Raw genomic sequence first — 23736 nt, forward strand, 5'->3', positions numbered from 1 at the left:
CTCAGGTATATTCAGGAGTGCTTTGATGAAGCCCAGAAATTGCGGAACTGAGTCTAGTGATAACTTCTTACCCTCAGACAAAATTCTGAGCTCGTATTCCCAAAATCTACAAAGTCAGGAACTGATGTGGTAAAGACTAAGCAATCACAGAGTAAACTTTTCTTTTCGTACAGCAAATGATGTTAAAAATTCATTTCCACTGGCAATTTCCAAGCTACAGTAGTTAATTTGATCTTATCAACTACACAAACCAGAAGTTTCGTTTTGAGGTATTCTGGTTCTGGGGTTTTATTAAATATATGCAGTACAGAGAAAAACAAAATAGAAGAGCTTTATGCATACTTAGTGGTTAGACATTGTAATTTTTAACAGAATAACTTAAAATACAAAAGCCAACCCACTGCCTACTTTGGAATAGCAATTATTTCTCTGCAGAGTTACCGTCATTTGAATAGCACAGTATCTGGATTAACACCACAGAAAACCTCATCCCAGCTCCACAAAACTTCAACCCATTCCGCTGATATGCCACTTTGATCATGGTTAGAGCTTAGCTTCACCTAGAAATTTTGAGATATTTAGGGTCAGAATAACAGTCCACCTATGTCCCAAATCATGAGAGCTGTGAAACCAAGCTCGAAGTGCTTTAAAACACCTAAAATAATGCTCTTCTAAGAGTTACTGGGACAAACTGGCACAACAGGCATTAAAAAGTTGGTTCTTGAAAGTGGAAAGAAAATGAAACAGGTTTTATTAGTTTTGCTCTCCACACTGAAAAGAGAAACCAAGTAACTAGCACACACCACTGCAAATGGTTTTCTTAAATCCCCATAGTTGTAATGAGATGTTGAAGTACTCCTTTATTTACTTGAACAGTATTTACTATTTTTAGTAAACTAAATTATTATTTAGTATTTACTACACACTGAACTGTGCGAAAACTTCCACCAGCATCTATAACTTAAGCCCCCCACATAGGTGAGAAAACCCAAAACATCCTCCAGGGAGCAATTCAGCTTATATACTCAGCACTTTGTAGTGGTTCAAAAAATCAAACTCCATCTGGATACGTACTGGTCTCCAGCGGAAAAAAAACTTCCATGTGAACACACTGAATAAGATTTTACTGAGTCTTTTATGTTTGGTAGAATGATTACTAACAGCTAAAATCTTATCATGGGAGCAAGGGGTGTTAGACGGCATTCGCCTAGGTGCCGCAATTAGTATTTCCAATCAAAGTGTATTTACCATAAATGTACCACATTTGGTTGCCATGATCCAGTGAATTAATTTACAAAATTAAGGCTCTACAAGAACATTTTACTGCAGGCTGTACTGGATGGGAAGGGGGAGTTTGGTAGGTAACTCGTTTTGGCACTGCACCTCCTATTCCACCCAAAGCAGCAGGTACGACTACTTGAGCCATACAACCGGTTGCCACTACAACTCTGACAATCAATGGGTTCCTCTCTGCAAGGGTCAGAAATTAATAAGGTTATTATTACAGAGGAAAATTCATTTACCCATTGAAATCATGCTGGCAAGCTGAGCAGAACTATCATTATAGGCCACAATGCTTTTCTATCTGGTGTCTTCCTCCAAGACACTGACGGTAAGCCGAAACAGAGTAAACACGGGGGTCTCTCCCAATCATTTCCAGACTTCCAAGTACATTTACACAAAGACACAAAAAAACCACAAAAAAATGAACACCAGCTCTCATCACATACCTTGTTCAGCTCGTCTCTGCCTCAGCTGGGAGCAGCACTGCCTGCCTCTGGGAAGCCCAATTTTGTTTGTACGCAGCAGCTATGCTTTTGCTATTCTCTGCAGTTTTTTCCAGACAAACCCTGTTTTACTTTAGGCAATCCCTACTACAGTATAATACCAAAATCCAGTTTAGGAGTTTTCTATTCATCCAATGACTGACTTACAGAAAATTCTATAATCAAGATTCATTAAGTTCCTGACCCTTCCTTCTCCTCTTTACAAACACTATGATGTTGCCAAGTAACCTTTTTCCTGCCTCTTAGCTCAATTTCTTCTCTAATTCAGTAGTGCTTGCATACTACGTATTTGAAAGTGAGATACTGAACGTTATTGTGCTCAGCCCATCAATTTATCTTACTCAAAATAGTCCTTCAATAGAAACTTAATAAAAGTGGTGTTATTGCCAGTCCTAAAGGCTCAAGTTTTCTTTTCATCCACAGCTACAGTATGGCAAACAGTAACGCAAGATTTTCCATTTCACTACATCACAAGGACTGGCCTCTGAACTGCAGCAGGCACAGCTTGCTTTTTTCCCCCACAGTTTTTGGTGACAAAGGAGATAAAATAATTATTTCAGCCTTGCCCTCCACCAGTCTGCTGAATCAGAGCACATACCCAGGAAATCCAACATATTTTTTCCCATTTGCTCCAAACACAGTGCATCCAGCTAATTCTGACCCTCTCCATAACCGCAAATAGTTTATTTTTTCAGTCTTCTTGAGCCATCAGACCAAAACACTTTACAGATGATTTGATGACTATGTTTGAAAAAGCATGCTCATGAAAAGATGCAGTAAATGTTACTCCTGAATAATTTAAATGTTCATACATTGGGATTAATACAGAAATCAGGAAATGGAAAATGACCTAAGAAAATAGCCAAGTATCAAACGAATGAAGATTTTTTTTTTGCCTTAAGTTAGTAAATGATTTTGGGCACCTAACTTCCTGTACAGAAAGCTGCTAATAGGTACTTACCTATCCTAAGATATCTTGCACCTTAGAAAACCAGGCACTTGGGTGTTTTTTCAGAAGTTTACGTAAGGCCCAGAATGAAATCCCATCAGGCAGTTGAGCAATGACTGCTTTTTAAGATCATGACAGCAAAGTAAGATCTGTCACATTTAATGCATTTATGGTAAGGGTTTAGGAATCAGAAGGGACTATATAATCATTGTACACTTCCATAAGGGCTTTGTTTATCAGGTAATTACTTGACTTTACTAAACTGCCCTTACCACCAGTTGTTCTCATTTAGAGGCAGTGTCTCTCAGGTACAAACCTCACATTTACAGTTTACAGCTCTCCCAGGGAATACTACTCCCAGGGAACATCCGGATTTGGAGTTGTACACTGTCCTCATCCATCGGACAGCAAATTTTGTCATGGTTTTATGCTTTAAAAGCAGAGATGAAGTAAAAAATGCAACAACGAACAACACAGAAGGATGTCACACTATGCAACAGAAAAATTAGGTAAGACACAAACAGCATTTATCTGAAAGGATTAGAAAGCTTTGGTTGCAAAGGGTAATTCTGCATGGGTGAGTCTGAATGCTGAAAATACAGGGCTCTGGCTGTATTTTAGCAAGTCCCCGGGAATGCCTGTGCTTACAGAGCTGAACCCACAGCCTTTTCACTTCCCTGCTCTCTTGGGTTTTGAGATATGCAAACCCCAAATCCCCTCTTAGAGAAAAATTCCCAAGAAACCAATTCATCTGTGAAGACGGAATAAAAATCTTAAACATTAAGCCAGAAAGAATTTCCAGTTCCTTACACTGAATAAATCACTCAGATGAATGCAGCACCTATGCCAGACAAAACATTTACAGATGCTGAAAAACCCTCCTCCCTGCAACAAACCCTGCAACTCAAACCAGCGCTGCTACTTACAGCCCACCACTTGTAAGCTGGTTCTGTTGGCTTTGCTACAGGTGAACAAGTCACCAGTCAATGCAGAAAACCACGTAATTTAAAATCAACTGTATCCCAGCCAAAACCAGCACAGCTCATAATGCTGTATTTTTGCCTGGTTTAAAGCAGATCTAATAGCAATACTCAGAAAATTACACAGCCACAGACTAGAAGTAGCAGATGGTGATGAGCCTAGACCTGGTACCTAACACTTAGTTATCTACTATGCCCCATCCCTGGCAGTGTTCAAGGCCAGGTTGGACGGGGCTTGGAGCAACCTGGTCTAATGGAAAGTGTCCCTGCCTGTGACAGGGGGTTGCAACTAGATATAGCTTTAAGGTCCCTTCCAATCCAAACCAGTTGGGTTGGAAGGGATTCTAGGATTTTAATCTTTCCCAGGCTGACCAGATGCACAAATATTCCCATGACTTACAGGCCCACATCCTCCCTTGGCTGTGCCACATCATATGCTGACTTTTCATCTCTTTTTCATTTCTCCATTGTACTGTACCTATGACTGAACTTGTGGGTTTGGATTTTTATGACATCTAAATCAGTATTCATTATAGATTCATCTAAAGCACAGACTTCAAGCCTGTGTACCACATAAAATCTGTGTGTGGTGGTGTACTTACTCTACTGGTTTGCGAGTCATTTGGCAACATGCTATCTAGTAACTCTTCTATATTAAAACCCACTCTACCTAGCTTTTCTATATTAAAACCATATCATACTAGCTTTTAAAACCCCTCCTACTCCTACTTGCTATGAATAGTCAGTTTTATTTATTTACAGTTTAGCTTCCTCTTGCAAAATATTTTACTCTTCCTGCTACACCTATTTTCAAACTTAGTAAACCAAATACTTTTTCAAGGAGACAGTTAGCTTGGTATATTTAGTTTAGGATTAAAATACAAACATTTTCTGCAAAACCACTCTTAAAAGCTTGTTTCTAAGTGCTGTTAGTTCATCTTCCTCAGCTAGGGCAACAAAAGTTAATTTTGTTGAAACTGGAAAATAACAGCAATATATTTTCCACATCTCCAGCTTTTTCTTTCTTTGAAATCATACCTCTGTCTCGACACATGCTCCCTCTGGCATGGGAAGTTCAGGAGAATTCCTGTGCAGACGCCCTGCAATGTACTCACAGCAGCCCCATCTCGCAGCTTTGTTATAGCGTGATCTTTGCTAGAGCCAGTCTCAAGTCCTGGAACTGGATGATCCTGTGCCTGAATTATTTTTGTCAAAGTATGTCAGTAAGTCTGTCACTTGAAGCAAAAGCACGAAATGCATCTGTATGCCCTCCAGCCAGCCAAGAAACAGAATGAAAATCAAAGATGTGTAATTGTTCGTATTTACAGAAAAATCGACGGCCTATCAGGCCAAGTTCATTATTTTAGAGCCTGGTTTTAATGCCACAGACCAGAAGGACTATATCAAAATCAAACTGTAAATGTGCCTACATTTTTACACAAAAACTTTAATATTTTAATTTAAAATCTTCAGCTCACAACATTAGCATGAGTCTTAAAATGGAGTGTCATTTAGTGTAGGTTGATCAAGCTGATATGAACACGAACACATTACTAAAGACTTTACACACTATCAGATTAAAAAAAACAAAACTCCAGCATCGTGTGGAGCAGACACAGTGCCCGTGTTCTTCAGCAGAGCTTCCTCAAGTCTTTTGAGCTGCTTCACTGCTGCAAAGCTACAAGCAACCAAGCTTTCCATGCCTGGGTTGCTCTGCAACTGCAAAGAATCCCAGCCTGGTTTGGGTTGGAAGGGACCTTAAAGCTCCTCCAGTTCCAACCCCCTGCCACGGGCAGGGACACCTTCCACTAGAGCAGGTTGCTCCAAGCCCCTGTGTCCAACCTGGCCTTGGACACTGCCAGGGATGGGGCAGCCACAGCTTCTCTGGGCACCCTGTGCCAGCGCCTCAGCACCCTCACAGGGAAGAGCTTCTGCCTTAGATCTAACCTGAACTTCCCCTGTTTAAGTTTAAACCCATCACCACTTGTCCGGCTGCTACAGTCCCTGATGAAGAGTCCCTCTCCAGCATCCTTGTAGGCCCCCTTCAGATACTGGACGCCTGCTGCTCTGGATGTGGTTCCCTACATTTGTAAGGCATCTTGGAAGATCCAGATACTTTCCTTTTTCCTCTACTGAAGCACTCTTACGCTCTTCGATGACAAAAATCCAGAAGAAGTCAAACTGCGCTACGGGAGGCTACCAGACACTTGGGATAGTGACTCTGGGGAGACCTCACTGTTTCCTTCCAATACTTAAAAGGGGCCTGTAAGAAGAACAGGGAGAGACTTTTTAGCAGGGTCTGTTGCGATAGGACAAGGGGAGATTCAGGATGGAGGGTAGTAAAACACCGGCACCGGTTGCCCAGGGAGGTGGTGGATGCACCATCCCTGGAGACATTCAAGGCCAGGCTGGATGTGGCTCTGAGCAACCTGGTCTAGTTGAAGACGTCCCCGTTCACTGCAGGGGGGTGGGAGTAGTTGCCTTTGAAGGTCCCTTCCAACCCAAACCATTCTATGATTCATTTTCTTGAGTCATCTTACCATGACTGCCAGAGCAGACGCTGGTTTCTCAAGCACAGCTTTAGGTCCCAACCCTCAGTGAGATCCTGTATAACGAGGGCCCGGTCACAGGAACCGATTAAAAGCAATAAAATAGTACATGCCTGGAAAATAGGGATGAGGTGAAGGACACCCGGCTGACAATAGCCATTTTAATTCTCTTGCTTAAGACCCTTGTACTCCGGGTGAAGGCAGCCACCACAGGTCACCACAGCTTTCCTCAGTCAACAGGAGAGCAAAGAGGCTGGAGAAAAGGCTCTGGTAGGAAACCCAGCTGAGCCAACAGCAACAGCACACCACAGAGGAGCAATGGTTGCTTCAGCCTGACCGTCAACGAGGTGATACAGAAGCCAACACAGCAGGTAAGAAAATGAGTGCAAGTCTCTAACCTCCCCAAGGCCACCCTGCCCCTCTGCCTCCCCTTCCAGGAGCTCTGCACTGGAGAACTGACCGGTTGCCCATCCACGGCTAACGCAGGGAAGCGGAAAGCTGAGCAAGCACCTCTCACTCCTGGCTGTCCCGCAGGAGGCATCCCTCCAGACCCACCGCACAAAGAGCCCTGGACCTGAAAATTCGCTCCATTCAGTCAAGAGTTACTGTCACTTCCTAACTTGAATTTTAAAGTTCCAAATGGAACAGGCCTTTTACAAATATTTTTGGGGCTTTAGTGAGTGTGTTATAAAGTGGTTTGGCAAACAGATTAGCTTCTCAGTATTTATAAGTGACCTCCTGGTTTTGAAAGGGGAACTACAAAAACTCCAGTGAACGGGACAGGCAGGTTATCCGACCACATTGTACAGCGAAAGGTGGACAAGTCTGCAAACTCTTACAGCGTCAATTCAGCCCAGCACAGAGATACCCAGACAGAAAATATACACACGCACAATCACAGGGCCGATTTTGTGATACAACACATACTGAACAACACAAAGCCAAATACTCATTTCCTCACAGTAAACACAATGAATGGCAAAATATAGCATTGCTTTAGCTGGCCACTGGCAGCCATTAATTGTTCAAATCATAGATATTAGTGCTTTTGTTAACTTGACTCTATCTTCCAGTATGGTCAAACACCAAGAAAACATCTGGTGTCTGCTCTGACTAAAAAGGAAGGGATGCAAATACCTCTCACCACTCTCACTGGTAGATCTCATTTGTACAAGCGCATTTAGCTAAGAAAGCCACCCCTCTCCTGGAAACCTACGTGTACATGGGTCACCCATCGAAACCTTAGAGAGAGTTCTGGAAACTGTGAACCAGAGCGCTGAGATTTATTTCAGAAATGCCATTAATTGTGCCTCGGTGCAGCGTGGAAAGGAAAATAAATAAACTACATTTACAAACCCACAGGAGGATTCAGTGCACCACTCAGCAGCTCACTGCTAGCGTTTCCAGCAATTATAGCTGCAGGGAAATGACGGATCTTTTTATTACAGGTTTTGGAGCTAGTTTACTTCCAGTGAGATTTATGAGATTAAACAGAAAAGACCTATATTATCCACTGTCACAATTTGGACAAACTTAAGAAAACCCTCCTTTATAAGGAATTTATAATAATACATCTTCTCGGCCCTATATAAACCTCAACTATTAAGAAGTCCAAACTCTGTTAGTCCCAGATCCTGGTCAGTTATAAAACCAGGAAGAGCTAAAATCCAGATTTTCTATGGTGTTCCTTGGGGGCAAGTAGTCAGCTGGTCTTTCTTCCGAAGTACCTAACCACCCTTGATATTAATGGGAATTGCTTGAGTGCTTTTGAAAATCCTATTAATAATCCCATTGCAGATGAAATTTCTTTTTAGTCAATGAAATGCCTTCTAAAGTTTGTAAGTGGCTTTCCAAAGATTAGAGAAGGAAAACAGAACTGAAAACAGTATCAACACCAGCATCAGCATCACTCTAAGGCCCGGGCAAATGTTTCCTTTAAATAAAACAGCAAATTGCAGGCTTTATGCTGTTATGGTTTCAATTAGAAGTCAGTAAGAAACACTTTTCGCACATTCTTTTGTTGTTGTTGTTGGGGGACGTCTATAAATTATGCCTTCCCCTCGCCCCAAAAGAACTCATTTGTTGATAAAAATGCACCTACTAGGAAAGGATGTTAGTAAGTTCTCTACACCAAAACCAGATTTCTATTTCCATACTATAAGCTCTACAAGCACTGACTCATTAAATATACTCAGAAAGCATAATTGGGCATACCAAACCCCAAAGAGAAGTGATTTTAGATCCAGTTTTAATTTAAGGACAATGAGATCTGAAAAACACACATTTTTCTATCTCAGCAAGAATGAGGCTAAATTAATGTGCAGTCTCCCTCCACACATTTCAATTGCACAAGTCATAAAATGGGTGGACTTATTTCTAGGGTGGAAACCACAGTGACGGCTTTAGAGCTCTTGCTTCAACAGTGTACCAGTTTTTCAAGTTGTAATGCAAAAGAAACCCCATCCCAAAACAAATAAAAGCAGACCTCCAGGACAGATTCCATTTAATTTTACTCTAACTTGACACATCAAAAATGCCATCTTTCTCAGCAATTAGGACAATTTTGGTCTTGGGGACAAATGCAGAAAAAACTGATGAGTTATAATCACACAGTTCTGTCAAAAAAGAGTTGTATAAGCATGTATTGCAGCATACACTCCATTTCTGATGCCCATTTTTTTAAGAATGAAATCTAGAATGTCCTAAACCATACAGAAGTCATAAACATAACTCAATACTTGTTTCTTGGCGACGATAAATTCAGCAAATAGACAATAACTCTTACATAATAAAACAACTGGACTTGAAGGAGTTTTGAGGAAAAGTGATTATTATTTTAGAATTTGCTACCAAATTTCAAATCTTATCTTCATATTTCAGAGACAGATAGTGTGCAGACACTGACAGGATTAAGCCTAGTGTTTGCAGAAAACCAGCTGAGGTTGCTTCGGATTTCCCCTGCCCCCAATATATATTTAGTCTTATTTCTACTTGAAATTTCATTGACTTTCAGCTCAGGAAATACAAGTGGTGGTCTTTAATCCAAGTATACAGTGCAAGCAAGAACACCTCTGCACTTAGCCTTCTCAATCATTTTACTTTCTGACCTGGAGGTATCACTCTCTCCAGGGATGAGATGCAATTCCATCTCCATGCAAGCAAAGTGTTACCTCTCCCCTGAACTAGAGTGCTAATAATCATGACTCTCTCTGCCATGCTGCCTTATGATTTGACTTCCACGGGGGTGATGGAACTGAGTCCAAAATTCTGTTCAAAGGAAAGATAATTCACGCTGAGCAAACATCGCCAGTTCCCATTTTTAAGTTACTAAGGGCATAGAGTGCCATCAGAATCCTATGAGATTGTCACTGATGTTAGTAGGATATTGGTGAACAAACAGAGCGGAACGTGTAACTCAGAAAGAAATTTCCCAGTATTCATGCAGCAGGAGATACTACTTTAAAGAAGTAATTTGGCAGACACTCTATGTTATGAATTCATGGTTCTGAACCAGTACAAAAACCTGTCTTTGTTAGAATGTACATTCTCTCCTGCATTCTCTCCAAGCTCCATCAAACTTTTTTAAGATACTAGCAATAAAATGCTCCCCATCGAAATCCAGGCATCTAACACTGTTTTTCGACTAAATAAAACTCTTCACAATAGCCCTGCTATCTTAAATGGCCTGTTGCCACTCAGCCTCATGTATATGAATTATTTCAGCCCTTGTCAGAGGTTTCAGCCTCTAGCTCCTCTTAAGGTTTAAGAAACTTTCTGCAGGGAAGATGATAAAATACAGACAGCAATTTAGCTCTCCTTCGAAAGTTAAGTCCTTGTTTTTAATAGAAACAGAGGAGATGATTATTAACTAGCTTCTACCAGCACCAAAATACAGGCTATTACTCAGCATCCAGGTTACCAAAAAGCTCAGTGCTACATTAAAATAGTTTATTGAAATCATGTCAGCTTTCACGTCATACAGTCACACAGCCGGCCTCGTATTTCCATGCTCCTAGTAACTCCATGACCACAAATTTTGATACCAGTCATCTTAAAGTCAGCTTGAATTCTACATTTAGACTGGTGAGAGATCTCAATCAGTCTCAGGGTCTACAGAAAAATATGAATTTACTTTGTATAATATTCTTTGAAATACCAGAATCAAGTTCTGCTCTTCTACGTACTCTCAATCCTTCACAGTAACTTCACTGGAGACACAGAAACATAAACTCTACTGGAGAGAATTTTGCACATTTATCTTTCTACCCTTTATCTTTCTAGTGCAATTGTCTTCATTACAGCTAGCATCATCTCCCTGACATACGTGTCTGACACGAAACCCAGCTGCAGACAGAACTGGATTCAATCAACAAAACACTGCAAATCCTTGGTTACTTGATTGGAAAGGGCTGTAGTGTGCTGCACTGTAGATACTAAACACAGGTTCTTTTATTTGTAAAAGACTGTGCCAAATACATTCCCAGCTAAAAAGATTACACCAGATAGCCTTCTCCTTCTTTTCTCTCTCTCCAGTATTAAACAACTTATGACAAGGAAACTGCAGGTCAAATAGTACACATTCCACAATATTTCAAGATACAAACATTAGTTCGAGGGAGAAACAGCTTAATAGATAAAGCTATAGTGTGTGTGTGTGTGTGTGTAGAAATAAAATCTCATGTCTGCACTAGCAGGAACACTGCACAAACATAGCTTCAGCTGGAGATAACCCCTTAGAAATGCACAGCTCATTCTGACTTACTTTCTTTCCCCCTTTATGTTCTTTTACAAATCGCACTCATTATTTAGCGTTCTCATACGCTTTCTCCTAAGCAATGAGTTACTTACGTGATACAGGCTGCTGAACTCAGCACCTTCTTCTAGAAAATAAGTAAAAAATCTTCTGGATGAAACCCAGCACTGAGTATTTTTGTTGCACCATAAATGTAACTTATCCATGGCATCTATTTGACAGACATCACGTTAAGACAATATTATGAGAAGCACTGCTGCATATATGATCAGGAGGCTTTATCAATAATGTAGTTAAATAGGCAGAGGGTTTGCGGGCAACCACAGTGTTATAGGTTATCTAAGAACATTTTGGTTTTGCTTACATTTCCATCATAAAAATTAATGACTTAAGAGTCCTCAGTGGGAATATGTGGGACATTCATATTCATCTGAATTGTTACCGACTTCTGCAGTTAGCAATTAGTTTGTATTAAACCATTTATTTCCAAAGATGTATCCCCTAAAATCAAATAAATCCAAAACTGAATTAGTCAAGATTGAAATCTACCTGAGGGATACTTTTAGAAAACTCAGTTTAGAAATGAATTTACTTTTGCTTCTATGCCAGTAACAAAGGCAAGGGAAAAGAGGGAAGTAAAACAGAATCATTTTGATTTCGGTATTATCTACAACTCAATTCCAAAGCCAAATAAGCTGAAATCCCTCAATATGCAGCTTCTATACGTATACAGCAGTAACGTATTATCATGTATGACTCAGAGGTTGTTGCCAATTGTACCAACCTACTTAGCAATCAGTTAACATGCAACAGAACGCAAGACCCCGAAAGCTTTGCAAACTAGCTGCTTTCCCATGCATCCGTCGCACGCTATCAAAATTCTGGTTCATGTGGCAGATGTAGAAGTGCACTGCAGAAAGTCATTTCCACGCCAAACACAAAAAGCAAATACTTCGTAGTCTGAAATTCAGAGAAAAGAATATCACCACGAAAAGCTCCAGGAAGGAGGGAGAAACAAGCTGAGCCACATAACATTCTACGATACAAAATGAGATGTGGGCCATGTAATTTCACTTGCGTGGTTCAGTTATAAACGACGCAAGTGCAATCCCACTGATTACACTTTCAAACAAAAGGGAGAATTTCATTACTTCAACCAATGCATTAGATGTGTAGAAATTATAAAACATCCTAGCTGCAGCAGAACACATAGAAACAATCATTTCACATTCAGATGGTAACAACCAAGGTGGGTGAAATTCTTTCTGTCGTGGTGAGTGCTGGGAAGGCGTAAACTGAATGATGCAACATTTAAACTCACGTAGTCAGTGGTACATAAGGACTCATGCACAGAGATTAATTCCACCAAACTTGCCATTAATAAGCCTAAAGGAAGAGAAATCCCACAAACCAGGAGTTTAAAAAACAGAATCCCAACAAAGTAAAGATAAAAACCAACCCACCAGAACACCAACCCCATGCTGCTTTTTTTTTAAATATGCAAAAAGAATCTGGTTTTTTTTATCTGCTGGTTTCTGGAAGCTTGTGAATACACGGAGGTTTCTCTGAAACAAGACAGGCTGTGTGAACTAGAAGTACCATAGCTTTTCCTATATGACTCTCCAGGGAGCCTATTTATTAGGCACAGTCCTGTTTTCTGATTTAGCACTTTTCCTAGAGAATATGAGTGTCTACACCAAGAGGAATTTGAGAGTACCAGCTGCAGAACAGCCTTTGCTGTAGGAACTATCTAGAATCGGTTTCCCTGTATAAATAACATACTTAAGTCTTGGTTTTCATCTTCATACTCAGTGCTTAAAAGGAAAAGAAACTTAAATGGTTTGAATACGTATTCAAATAATAAAAACTTAAGGAAAGCTTCAGCCACTTAAAAATTCACAGTAAAACAGGCAAACTGGCAAAATCAAAATACATAAACATATGGAATTATCAGGGTGCACTCACCACCAGCTATACTAACTTGGGTGGCTTCTTGTATTTTTAAACAATCAAAACCATTTTTGCTTTGCCTAAGAATATGTGTAAAATTGCACCCACCTACCCAGCCACAGTAATTTTCCTCAGCATGCAAATGAAATGCCACTTCTTTCCCTGTCATTATGGAGCAGGAGAAGATACCTTCCAGGCACAGACAATAACAGAATTCCACAACAGCTCTGCACGGCTACGGGGAATTGCAAATTTTTAAAACATGTATCTTTCTGGGAGTTTTCAAGGGAAAAAAAAAGTCATTCCTAAACATTCTGTAAAAGATATTAACTAAAACTTCCCAGCCTCTTTGACAGGCTTATAACTATTAGGGTATTTTCTGAGTAAGGAAACAGGCTAATTCAGTCAGTTGCATAACTATTTTGTTCCTTATTGTTTGTTGCACAATTTTGTCCACATCAATACTTTAACAGGCACCTGTATTAAACAAAACCAGCAGTTAAGACTGTTCGTTTTTTGACTGAAGTGACTAATTTCCTGCAACCTTTCTCCTCCTTCCTCCCTCCAAACTTTTTGGCAATCGAGAACAAACAGTTTCATAATGAATATTGCTCTTAAGGGCAAAACTGGCAACTTCAGTCTGCTCCAGAAATCCCTTCTGGAACTGATTATTTCATCTAGTTCTACTCTACTGGTTTACTTTGGCCTGTAAAATCTTGAGCTCCTTCATCTTCTGCAGACCGTGAGGACTTGAAAAGAACCGTACCCATAAAGGGCAAAACTGTCTCCTTCTAGAATTAAGAAGCTCTGGTCAATCTGCTTTCTGGAAAACCGACTGCTCCACGCTTTTCCTCAAGACCAGCTTTATCTGCAGGCTGCTGTAGAAAGCAAACTGTAACACGCACAGAGGCTTTCCAGCAGCAGCTACTTGTACATTAAGAAACCACCTCCACCACTTGCTTCTTTCCCCTGGCATTACCTATAGCAACAAGGATCACATCTATTTCTCTTCTCGCCAAGTAACATGTTAGGTGTTTTATTTTAAATAATGCTTATCTTTAACTGATGAAGAGAGTATCACGCGGTTCCAAAGAGCTATGCTTGCCTCACCCACACAGATGACATTTTCTTCTCTGAAACATCACCATCTCCCCAAAGACCATTTCTCACCAAAGAACTACCTTGCTGTTGCTATGATCTGATACCTGTACACCCTTCGCAGCGTGTCACTAGGATAGCAGGCACATACAACTTAGTTCAACAAGCAGAGGTGTCTATTGAACAGCTAATTAACATGGGTGACATTCACTACCATGTAGATTGATGACATTCACGGTGTCACCTTCCTCATACGCTGCTCTCCCTCCTGCACACACCAAACACAGAATCATAGCATGGTTTGGGTTGGAAGGGACCTTTAAAGGTCATCCCGTTTCAAAACCCCCCGCCACAGACAGGGACACCTCAACGATCCAGCAAGCTGCTCTGCCCTTGACCTTTGCTAAATAACCGTGCCCAGAGAATAGCCTGAAATAGAGTTGTCACTGAACTGTTTCTCAGGATGAGGTGACCTGCCAAGTAAGTGTCCACACCATCAGCCCCAAGACATCAGTAAGCAGGGCTATGCCTAGCTGCGCTCGACTTGGGAGAAGCCAACTATCCAAAGGGAATCTAACCTCTCAGGAATTCAAGAAGGTCTCCGACTCACAGCATGTGCCACACGCTTTTCCCTTCCCAGCCTGATGGCAAAAATGCAATTCCAGTCCAGGAGTGATGAGAACATACTTGTTTGTGGAGGGACAACTGCGGTACGGCGCAAAGGGAATTCAGCTCTGGGACACGAAGCATGGCCTGCCACCAGTTTAACTAGGTGTCAGACCTGCACACTGAGGAGAATACGATGTGTGGCCACTTCATGAGACACGAGGCTCACCAGGACCCAGAAACCAACCGTGTCCTGGGCTGCACCAGAAGCAGCACCTCTGCTGTGCACACAGGCTGGAAGAGCCGGGCCTGTCCTGGAGAGCTGGAGAAGAGAAGGCTCCAGGGAGACCCTACAGCAGCTTCCAGTGCCTAAAGGGGCTGATAAGGAAGCTGGAGAGAGGCTTTTTACAAGGGAAGGTGATGACAGGACAGGGATAACATGTTGCTTTAAGCTGACAGAGGGGAGATCGAGATGAGATCTTAGGCAGAAGCTCTTCCCTGTGAGGGTGCTGAGGCGCTGGCACAGGGTGCCCAGCGAAGCTGTGGCTGCCCCATCCCTGGCAGTGTTCAAGGCCAGGTTGGACACAGGGGCTTGGAGCAACCTGCTCTAGTGGAAGGGGTCCCTGCCTGTGGCAGGGGGTTGGAACTGCTTTAAGGTCCTTTCCACCCAAACTGTTCTGCAATTCTATTATTACTTTATGTTTTGCAGTAAGTGCAGGGAAGTGCTGTTCACTGCATAAACCACACGGGAATTTTTCACACCACTAAGCAGAACAGAGGAAAGCGGTAACTGCGCGGACCTGTTGTGCCCTGGATTTTCCCTGATGGTTCTCAACTTGTGATTCGTTACTTCCTGAGTGTCCCACCAATCTCTGACTCATGGGAGATAACAACTTTTATTAGGAAGCCTATCTAGACAATAGCCTTTACTATCCATCCCATTCAAAGATCTGGTAATAGCCACTATTTTCAAGACTGAGTAAAATACAGAAGCACAGACTTGTTCTTCCTTAAAAGCCAGCATAAAAAGGTTTGTCATGAACCATATTATGGGTACTTGACAGGAAAAAGGGAAAAAAGGCGTTTTCCTCTCCCACTAACCCAGAACCTAGCCTAGAGACAGGTCACATCCTTCCAACCACTCCTAGCTTCCAGGCATGTGTTCAGTTAAACCTCTTCCCAACCCCATTCACAGTGCAGCTGCACTAACAACCGCCTTGAGCCAACAAGTCACGACTTCAGGCACCACAGCATAGAAGGGATTACTCGCAGGACAGCCATGCAGACCTAGACTTGGATCTAGCTGTTCTTCTGTGCCTGCCTTGCCACTTCTCATGGCACGACTGCTGACTTGGATGGGCACTTGAGTACGAGCCCGAGGTGAAGCAAGAAGAGCACCGGAGCATGGCAGGAGTAAAGGCAGCGAGCTGCTCCTTTCAGCAGAAGCTGCATGATGGACACACAGAGCAATTTTTCTGAATGTTAAGTAGGTTTTCTTCCTTCCTACCAAGACAAAAATAAGAACCTCCTTGGTCTAATGAGACTTTTCTCCATATCCAGACGCAGTCTGATCTTGCATCATATCATATGTTCAACTTCTAGGTGAGTCCTTTCCTTACACACAGCACTAGACCTGAACATGAAACAGACTTCCTAAACAGACAAATTAAAAGCAAACAAACAAAATGAATGGGGGGAGGGGGGAAGCACAAAGCAATTAACTTAAATATATTGAGATAAGGAGAGCCGTAACTGGAGTTTCTTTATTGTGCCAAGGGGCTGTATTTCACAACCTTCACACCCTTCTTTCCCGACACCTCACCGTAACCATCCACGGGCATTGTTGGTTTGGGGGGTTTTTTTACTCCATCTTTTTGTATTTTTCCTTGAACAAAAGTCTATCTTTACACGGGCTCGGGTATTTATTCTGAACTTTAAAAGCAGCAAGTGACCATGCTGCTTATGAAAAACAGTTATGGTCTGCTCAGTTCCACAAACTTTGATTTTTTTCTTTATGTATCTTCCTACAACCATTTCATTGTTTTCCCTGAGGGACACACTGATGTGAATGCCACACTAACTGCCAACTCTATGAGAAGAACATTTCAATCACTCATTACAGCTAAGAATCAGACCACTAAAGTCTAATGCCCAGATGCCGTTTCATGCCCTTCCAGTAACCCTGCAGCATGGCTATCACTGCCACTTCTTATCTTATCGCCATTTCAAACACTGTCTGCTACGGCCAGACAAAGAGCCAGACCTAAACAATGATGTTAAATGAAGACTTCCTCCAAGTGCAGTCTTGAACTTCTAATGAAACTTATCACTCCTTAGCAAGATAACAAACCATGCTGGGGGGTTTCCAGGCTTTAAAATCCAAGAGAACGTCAAAAGAAAGCAATCTTGAAGAGAATGGCAAAGCTATCACTGCATGTGAACATTCTCTCTGGACAACAGGTAAGCACCAACTACATGCACATGTACAGAGAATCACAGAATGGTTTGGAAGAAACCTTAAGCCCATCTAGTTCCAACCCTTTGCCATGGGCAGGGACATCTTCCACTAGACCAGGTTGCTCTGAGCCCTGCCCAACCTGGCCTTGAACATACACACACAGACAGAAACAAATATACACCATGTGATGGGGTGTTTTTCTTATTATTATTTCTTTTAATCACAGGAAAAAAAATAAAGAAAAAAAAGCTCAGTTCAATTCTCCTCTATTACACCTGGTGAGTAGGAAAAGAAAGATTAAAAGAGGCTTTTTTGGCTCATTAGATTTTAAAACGCAGCTGAAGTGGCTGGGTGTTTTCCAGAGTAAAGAACTAAGAGATTTTTAATTTCATTAAAATTCAGACACCTCTGCACTAGAAGGTGATGTCAGTTAGAGAAAACTATTTTTGCAATGTTTTTATAACAGTAAACGATCTGATCTATATGAAACAAAACAGAAAGACTAAACCCAGGAAGGAGCAAGACTTCTGCTTCTGTAGCTTTTCCTCCATCTAGCTGCTTGCTGTGAAGAGTGTAAGCATAGTCTGTGTCCTCATTAGGTGGATCTGTTAACATGATTAACATTAGAACTATACTAGCAAACCTCACCAAAATAGATTTGGCCTCTGCTCAGACTAACTGCCCCTTCTTCCAGGGGAGCCTCAGGTAGAAGCTTTAAATGAGGATTAAGGATTTTCAAGGAGAGAACATCCTGCCCAGGGCTCCACGTGACAAAGACCATTCATTCTTCACTCATCCCATCCGCACAGCTTTAAAAGGGATGATGCTTACTTCCCACAGGTCTCCAGACACAGCTGTAGCAGGGAAGGTCAGAGGTGCTATCCTGCCGTTCAGAACTGGGTCCTGCTTTGGAATCTTGGCACCAACCAGATGTGCCTTGCATCTTGCTCTACGCAAGTGAAGTTTAAGCCAGACACATAAACCAGCAATTTCATAGCTCTGCCACATGAAGTACTTCTGCAAACAAACCACGGAGTCTACAAAGCCATCCACTGAACACAAGGCTCCTACTCATCTGTGCAGGTATGGAGACTGACAACCTTGCCTTTCAGCAGCAGTGCCAGGCCTCTGCAGCCCCCAGTCCCACCTTGCTATGGCTGGTTCCTGCTTCTGCAGCCTCCTGTTGTGCCAGTACAACTGTCTGCAGGGTCAGATGGTGAGCAAGGACCAGAGAACACAAGCGGGCTACCCTGCCTTTCTCACCCTGTCACCCCAGGGGATTATGTTACCCTGGAGTAATCTCACCCTCTCACCCCAGCTATGTTACACATCCAACACGGACACACGTGGGAGAACAGAACAGCAGTGCAAAGGAGTAAGGGCTATTCAAGCTGGCAATACCACCATCCCCCAAAAAACCAGCCTTCACAAAACCACGGCTCCACACACTCACTGTCATCATGAATTTAACAAGCAGTGGCTTGAACCAGCTCTCACACTACAGTGGATGTTACAAGGGACGTTAGGCTTAAAGGAGCCTCAGGTTACAGGTCTTTGTGAAACCACAGAGCAAATCAGATTGCTGACCTGTTGAGGAGTTTAATATCACATCTGAAGGCACTGGTGAGCCTTGATTGGGTGTGCAAGAGAATGCTCTCCTAGTTTGGCTTCATCATGGATTAAGTCACATATATAAAAAGGCAGAAACACCACAATGGAAAAAAAATATCTCTTTTTAGTGTGTGTGTGTGTATATATACATATATATATCTATCTCCCTTTTTACCAATATAGTTCAGTTTAGGAAAACATTCCACTGTATCTTACTGTTTCTGCAAGGATAATGAGGACTTAAAAACTTTTGATCCCACTGAAACTTGTGGCAAAACTTCCATGCACAGAGGTTGCACTTCAAACCATTTCCCCAAAAGAAACTACAAACCGTCCTTTCAAATGTCTATGATGGGGTACACAGCTCAGTAAAAGCACAATTATTGAAGATCCACCCTCTTTATCATTTTCACGAACATTTAGGTCAAGTGCTACAGAAAGCTCCTTTAAGGTCTGCCCCAAGACAAGGTAGAAGCAGCCACCTTCTTACCAAGTGCAGGAAGCAGAAGAATGAGAAAGCAAGTGAAGCTGTCAATACAGGGAATTGTCTATATGCTATTCCTCTGTAAAAACATGAAGCATTATAGAACCTTAGCAGTCCTTTTCAGACATTGTGTCACTACTAATACCTGATAGAACGGGAAATTTGAAGTCAAGCATTGTATTAACCAAAACACCACCAATAAACAGAAGTTGGCAGGCTTTACATAAAAATGAAGCACACTAATGAAACATGGCGCAGTTTGTTCATACCACGTGCAGTCTAGAATCATACATAATGTATCAGTGCAACTGCTAACAGCAGGCTCACAGAAGATAATTTACACTTGTTTTTATGGACATGAGGAACTGATCTTTGAAGCTGTCCCTAATGAAATTCTGCTTGGCCCTAACAGCATCCTGAGAGAATGTGCTGGTTTTCTCCCCTGCACCCGGTGCATATTTATAGTGCAGGATCCAGACCTACTGAAATCGCGCATGTGGACTGGTGTCCCCCCATGCCGTCGCAAAATCAGATCCTCACAGTGGGGGAAATACCTACTAGAACGTCTCAATTTACCTTCAAGTCTTTTTTGTAACTACCCTACCATCTTTACTGATTACCCAAAGATACATGGGGGTTAATGAATAAGGGTTCTTTCTCCTTTGTAGAGATGAACTCCCAACTTGATTAAGCTGCCAGGTCACTGGCAGCTGTAATCACACACTGCAGAAGACATGTCCAAAATACAGTCATAAGGCCCCTCAGAGCAAACTAAAGTGTAGCTGTGCAATGGATCAGAAGACTTTATTTCAAGAACACAGGCAGCAGCATCAGTTAGACAAATAGAAAACATTTTTCACTATGCCCTGTGTAGTCACTGCTTTAATACTATACCCACCTGCATAGCTCTTTCAGTTATGAGATCTGCAAGAACCACTGAACCAACATCGCTAAAATCTCAAGCTGCAACCACTGCAGTAGCCACAACACCTCCTACAACTAGGAGATACTGTGGTATGACTACCAAAAATCAGCAGAGGGAGAAAACATCTAATGTTCTGCAGAACAGACCTCAACTCTGCCACGCTCACAGGCAGTTACATATGTGCAGTAACACAGCCCTTCTACAGTACTGCACCAAAAATTACTGCAAAAGTTAGATAAACATCTAATAATATTTGTTTAAATGCTGCCTAATGTAACTTTGCTATTAGAGTACTAGGAGCACTGCTGCTAACAAGCGTCACTGCCCTCTCAATGCCGGTGTATTGACCCATGCTTGTCAACAAACTAAGTAAGGACAGCCTAGGTCTTACTCTGTCTTCCGTACCCCTCCCAGATACAGCCACCCATATACCATGGTTCTTGCCTATCACTGTTTCCAGTCAACGTATCCAAGTAAAATAAATCTGATTTTCATTTACAGTAACACACTAAAGCACAAATTAAGGCTGTTCAGGAAACTTTTTTATGTTCCATCCAACTGTTCCTTCTGCAGGGTAACAGCCTTCAGGAGGGTACTAAAATCAGAACACAGGGGATGGCAACTCCAGCAGCCACCCATGGAGCCGATACATAATATACTTAAGTTATACCATCAGGGAAACAACATTTTAATTCTTAGCTTTTTGCCTTCTTCTGCTTGGAAAATAGAGAGGGGAAAAAAAATAATCCATGCACTCTCTGAATATACTTGTCAGCGCTGCTGATGCCCTATGAATGCACAGTATATTGTTTAAGATTAGATGACTCAGGGGATAGATGGCAGGATATCTGATTTTTCATTTAGAGCTCGTTGTCTCATCTGACCCTAAACAAATAGAAATTCTACCCCCTGACAGCTGTTTGGTGCCTTAAAAAAAAACAACACAAAGGACTGTGCTTTATTTCCCACAAAGACATTCATGTAACAAAGACCTCCGCGGCAACTGGTAAGAAACTCTAGTTTGAATGGAGGCAGAGACTAATCTACCCTCCTGGTTCCATGTGAAGTCCCTACAGGTAGGAGACGACAGTCATTTGTGAGGAACTTATGAGGGAAGCTCTCACAGCAACTACAATAGCTCTGTGTGCATATGTGGAGCAAGAGAATGTGTTCCCAGTGCACTGACACTGCTCACAAGCACACTAAGCCCAACAGAGGAAAAATTGTAAAGAATATATATTAAAAAAAGAAAAAGCATGTCTTTAAGGCTGCCAGGTTCTGGGCACAGCACTAAAAGGTTCAAATGACCTTGCCTCAGTATGTGAACGTACAACCTCTTGGTCAGCATTGCCGGATTCCCTTGTGAACAACTACAAGGCATTAAGTCTGGAAGCTCAAAATCTAAAATAGCTTTTGTTAGGAAAATAATAAAACACATACAAACCCGCAAGACAGACTGATACTACAGCTGCAGCAGTAATGGGCTATATATTACTGCTATGCTTCATGCTACAGCAAGATTGCCTTTAAACACATATGCAGACAGTAAAATCCTAACAAATGAAATACTGCTGCACGTGCAAGGTGTGCTAAGAACTATACTTCAGGCCAGTATCTTCTCTCTGGTTATCTGAGATTATTTATCCACTTCTCATCTTCCGTTTACTCTGTATCAGTCACCTCTAGTCCGTTCCTCTTGCATTTTACTGGACAAGTGTTTGGACTCTAATAAAATCGCACTGCCTCTTTATAAACGGATACCCAGAAAATTGCCACTTCTTGCACCAAATCTTCTTTAGACCCCTATTTAATTCGAACTAATTGATTAAAAAAAAAAAAAGCCTCCACCAACTTCTGGACTATGCGTTTCAGATTATACCTTTTAATTCTGCACTGAATAACACGACTCGTAAAAGGTCTTCCAGCAGAATGATGCCTTTAAAACTTTCTAAGAGAAATACGGACTGAAAAAAGTGACTCCTGCACATCGCAGTATTAAACGATGGCATGAACAGACTATCAAGGAAGCCACGTGATCCAAAGTTAATTTTCAACTTAAATTAATATTCCTCTTGAGGATATAGACTGAATGCAAGGATTCTTCTCAGGAAAATGTGCTCTATATATTAATGATACCTAAGATGGATGAGCCTGAAAACAAAATCCCACTAAACATAGACCATTTAAATCCTTGAAACCAATACCAGAGATTTCCCTGCTCCTCTGACTCAGAGAAAATAAAGGCTCTACTCTACTCAGACACATTTTTAAAACAGCCTGTTTTCTTGAAGGCATAGTCTTTATGGTAATCGGTAACTAACAACAAATGATAAAAATCTCCAAGAGTTAAAGGTCTTCATTTTGTTGCTGAGATGACGTACCAGGTTTGAGAGGAACAGTATGTGTGATCCTTCCATTAACACAGCAGCACTCTCACAAAGCAGCCATGTAAAGTAGCCAAGTAGACCACCAAAGGTCACAACGAAAAGAGACACAGAAACCCATACACCAACTGTAGAGGATTATCATCATCATCATTTTAATTCTCAGAGGGTGCCTGAAACTCGTATTACAGTATTTGGTCTGTGCAGCCTCATCATACTGACAACATTTCTAGCAGAGAAACTGCCGTAAGGACAAACGCTTAGAAAAAACACCCTCCAAAATACCTAAGAAGTTGCAGTGAGTCCTAACTCTCCCTCAGTGACCCTAAGAGGGTGTCCTAAGTGGAAACTTTAAGGGTATGGAATAACGACAGCAGAAAAAAAAACCCTGTCTCTTGTAAACATGCCTTCCTTGCAAAACTGCAAACATGCCTGTTTAACTAATAAAAGTGATAGAAAATCAAACTAATGTCAAGAGAAAGATAATCAAAATGAAAACAATTTATTTAAAAAAATTCAAGACATTTCAAAGATTACACCAGAGTTTCTGATTTTTTTAAATGTATAATTATGTATTTATTTAGTTTTCATTTATTCCCTCCTTTTTACCAGGAGGAAAAGTGAATGCCTGGCTGACTTGAAATTTACAAAATCAATAAACCATAAAGATGAATTTTCCCTCTTACTCTATGTTAATTATAATAGTCTTATATGTACCTTGTTAACAGCCAGAGAAAAGAAGTCCCTGAAAGAATCATAGCCTAAAATTGAGGGAACCACTTCAGCTGGCATCTCTGAGTGACTGGTCCTGTCCCACTGGAAGCAACAGAGTGTCACTAATCACTGCATTCAACAAGTACAGGACATGGCTCCTATTTATTAAATATGCTGGGCCCCGTTAAATTTTAATTCTGAACAATTATTTTCCCCGAAACTACCATTTTACCATTCACAGGAAAGAAAATAACCCTTTGGTAATTCTCACTGCTGGCCAAAAGTGAATGTGCTTTAAGAAACAAAGAAGCCTGGAGTAATTAAAAAGTAATGACTTTTTTCTTTGTGCTCCCTTTATAAAAGGAGCATGGGGAAAGATATACTGGACTAGCACCTTTTCCTTCCCATAAACTGATACAATAGCTAAACATTCAGGAGTAATGTGCTGACCCTGATGCTCCCAGTCACTACACTCAATTCCTTATACC

General features: G+C 41.4%; 1 protein-coding gene across 1 annotated transcript in view; it reads right to left on the reverse strand.

Annotated features, from left to right (window-relative positions):
* Positions 1-23736, reverse strand: part of MPPED2 (metallophosphoesterase domain containing 2) — a 95553-nt gene that overhangs the window by 64208 nt on the left and 7609 nt on the right. The gene's annotated exons all lie outside the window — the stretch shown is intronic.

This window comes from Nestor notabilis, unplaced genomic scaffold (genome assembly GCF_000696875.1).
Source record: "Nestor notabilis isolate BGI_N333 unplaced genomic scaffold, ASM69687v1 scaffold13618, whole genome shotgun sequence".
NCBI lineage: Eukaryota > Metazoa > Chordata > Aves > Psittaciformes > Psittacidae > Nestor > Nestor notabilis.